Below are 4,074 nucleotides of genomic sequence, written 5' to 3'. Positions count from 1 at the left end.
CCACATATTTATTTACTTATTTACTGCCACTCCAACCATTTTAACTGTACAATTTAGCGGTGCTAATTATCTTCACAATGTTGTGCAACCATAACCACTATTTCCAAAACTTTTTATCACCGCAAATATTCTACAACCACTAAATAATAACTCCTCATTCTCCTCTCCCCACCAGCTCTTAATAAGCTCTAATCTACTTTCTGTCTATGAATTTTCCTATTCTAGATATGAAATAAGTGGAATCATACAATATATATCCTTTTGTGTCTACCTTATTTCACTTAGCATTAATGTTTTTAAGGCTCATCCATATTGTAGCATGTATCAGAACTTCGTTCCTTTTCACGGCTTAATAATATTCCATTGTATGTATATACTACATTTTGTTTATCCATTCATCTGTTGATAAACACTTAGGTTGTTTCCACCTCCTAGATATTGTAAATAATGTTGCAGTGAACATTGGTGTGCAAGTGTCTGTTTTCAATGATGTGGGCTACATACCTAAGAATGTAATCTCTGGGTCTTATCGTAACCCTATATTAGCTTTTCAAGGAACCATCAAACTCTTTTCCACAGAAAGCGCAGCATTTTACATTCCTACCAGCAGTGGAAGAGGGTTCTAATTTCCCTACATGCTCAACACATGTTTTTATCTTTCTAAATAATAGCTATTCTAGTAGGTGTGAATTGGTACCTCATTATGGTTTGGATTTGCATTTCCCTAATGATTAGTGATACTGAGTATCTTTTCATGTGTTTATTGCCCATTTGTATATGTTCCTTGGAAAAATATCTATTTAAGTCTTTGCCCATTTTTTAAATTGTGTTATTTCTCTTTTCGTTGTAGAGTATGGGGAGTTGTTTATATATTGTAGATATTAAACCTTATTGGATAAACAATTTATAAATAAATCTTTTCACAAAATTAGTGGACAGTTTGGTGATAGACAGAGGGAAGGGAGTTGGGGGGTTGGGAGAATGGGGTGAAGGGTTAAGGAAGTACAGGTTAGTAGTTGATAGTTGGACACGGGGATAGAGAGCGTGGTAGAGGGAAAGCAGTCAGCATTAATGTGATGGCTGGGTGGAGGGCCAGGGGAGAGAGGGAGCAATTGGGGGGGTCGTTTTATGAACTATATAGATGTCTCACCAATGTACTGTATACTTGAAACTAACTTAAATAAATAAATTTTTTAAAATAAATAAATAAATAAAAACATTTTCTCCTACTCTATAGGTTGTATTTTAACTTTTTTGATGTCCTTTGATACACAAAAGTTTTTAGTATTGATGAAGTTCGATTTACCTGTTTTTTTCTTTTATTGCTCATGGTTTTGTTATCAGATCTAAGAATCCATTGCCAAAATCTAAGGTTATTAAAATGTACTGCTATGTTTACTTCTAAGAGTTTTTTGGTTTCAGCTCTTATATTTATATTGTTGATACGTTTTGAATTAATTTTTGCATATGGTGTGAGTTATCTATTTATTTTTTGAAGGTTATATCTTGACATAGGTGTCAGGATGATACATGGATTATTATAGGAACCCACCCAAACACACACACAAATTGATCTTTATTTGGTGGGACATCAATGATTGTTTTAAATTTGGAGAGAAATAAAAGAAGCGAAGAAGAAAGTTCACAATAATTGGGGGAAGGGTAATGTAAAAGACTAGCTTCAGATGTAAAAGAAGAAAAAAATCAAAGTTCGATCAAGTAGAACTTACATTCCCCGAAATTCACAACACAGTTTCCCCATACTTGACAAAATGCTTTAATGTGAATAAAGAAAGAAAATTAGAGAGGACATTTTAGGTTGGTGGGGGTCCCAGAGAAAAGAAATCTATGGTCCCTTATAGATTGATTCTAGAAAGAGAGAATGACAGAATTCCATATTTTGGGGGAACTGGAAGCAGAGGAAGGAGTATTATGCTTCCTATTTGGCTACCCATGGAGGCTACAAGCTCCCGGGAAAGTTTCATGCATCCTCATGAAGAGAAACGGTAGAGTAGATGGCTATCCAGGGTGCCTTACATTCAGGCATGAGCCAGAGAGAAGCCTCGGAAATATCTGCTAATCCTCCCTCCCATAGGGCATGGGGAGCTGTTGAACTTCTTACAAGAAACAGTGCAAATCACCCTAAGAACATAGAGTTTCTATTGCAATAACTTTAAAATCAAGCTCAAAACATTTTTAATTATGTCTAATAAAATTTTATATATCCAAGAGAGAGCTATTACATTTTGCAGGAATAAAAAACTCAGGTGAGGTTTATAATTCCCCTTGCCTCAACTTTTGACCAGAATTTGCTCACCAAACTTCATTTCTCCATAATGTGGAGGATTAGCCAATTTAACTTATTCTACAGCAGCTGACAACTAAATATAGGTGAATGCATTTATTGGGGGTTGTATCGTGATATTTTAAAAGAACACCAATGTTGTCATTCGATGCTTTTACTAAGTCATAAAATGCTCCTTCGAGACGCAGTTGTATGCAAATAAATTCTCTAATCTGCTTCTGTATCCCCAGATGCAGGCAAGAGCAAAGGGCTATAGGCTAACAAACATTTGGTAGCAGTCAGAAGCCTCTCTCTTCACATCACAGCTTTATAGATGTCAAGATGAAAGGACCGTACCTGACCTCTGCTCTCACTTCAAAGGAGTTCAGGCATTAAGTCTCTAGCACTGCTGTGCCTTTAGCAGAAGGCTGGTGAAGACAGAAGACATGTGGACCCCAGGGGAGAAGAGGGGATGTTCTCCACACAAACACACATCATTCTGGTGGATCTCAACAAGGCCAGTATGAGAGACACCGTGCTGTGGACATGTGGAGAAAGCGGAGACGCACCGAGGAGAATGCAATGTGGAGTTGATCATTCTCGCTGCAAGGACCTTGGGGGAAAAGTCAGAGGTGAGATCTGCCTCTGTGCATGTGCGCAGTAGTCATCATTTCAAATTTAATGACTCCATTGACTCATTATTGTTTGCCTTTTTAAAAATGTATTGGTACAGAACGTTATATAATTTTATGATTAACACTATTTCTCAGCAGTCAAGAGAACAAAAGCAACTTTCGTTGGTTGGCTCTAACTTGCCAAACTTCCAAGCATTTCCCTATTAAATAGCCAGTGACTGAAAAAGTAGTTGACATTCATCTCAATAGGTACGCACTGAGCACATACTGTGAGCGAGGCACTGATCTGTTTCTTTGATAAAAGAGGGACCTATGTCTTCATAAAATTTATGTGACGGGTGATGAAGAGGGAACTAGAGGAGGTTAGGAGATTATACTATGTCATTATACTATGACATAAGTCTGACCCCAAGTGAAAATATAAGAAAGGAAGGCTGGGGAGAAGTATTGTAAAGTGCAGTGACTTGTAAGGGAAGTTCCACAAGGCTGTTGTAGAGTCCTCAACCAAAGTCACTCATCAGAAGAGTCTCACATGTCCCAGGAATGAGCCTGCCATACTATTCCTGGCACACTCCGTCAATGACTGAGAACAACACATGGAAAGTGTGGCCTTGGCACAAACATGGCAATGGATTTCAGATCCAGGTGGCTGAGGCTTTAGGTCAGTTATGCTCCCTGCAGTGGGAAGAGATCTGAGAGACGAACTCTCACGGCGGTCACACAAAAGGGTCAGCTATCCAGGAAATTCCTTCCGAGACAGAGAATTAGTATGACACATGTATTTCAGGCCATCATTTAGCATCACAAGTATGTCTGTTTAAATGAGGAGAAAATTAGTTTATATATTTACTTGGTAGAGAAATGAGTATTTTCTATCCCCAAAAGATAATTTGTTATTCCAAGAATCTTCGCACCTACTGGTCTCTTTTGACAGCCACTTGATGGTTTTTAGTTTGAAGAAAGTTGCCATTTCTTTTTCAGTAAATGATAAAGAAGGAGAGATATTTTTGCCATTGTACTAATATAGAGAAGTAGCAGTTCTGGTTTTCCCCCCTAAAGTGAGCTTTCTTATTCATGACAAATGACTGCTCTGCCTGCAGCTCTTTGTCACAAAGGTGGGGACAGAAGTGTGCAGTAACCATGTCTGCACTATTT

The sequence above is a fragment of the Pteropus medius genome, unplaced genomic scaffold (assembly GCF_902729225.1).
Source record: "Pteropus medius unplaced genomic scaffold, Ma_sr-lr_union100, whole genome shotgun sequence".
NCBI lineage: Eukaryota > Metazoa > Chordata > Mammalia > Chiroptera > Pteropodidae > Pteropus > Pteropus medius.
The sequence above is the reverse complement of the archived record's forward strand: the minus strand, read 5'-3'. Positions refer to the sequence as shown.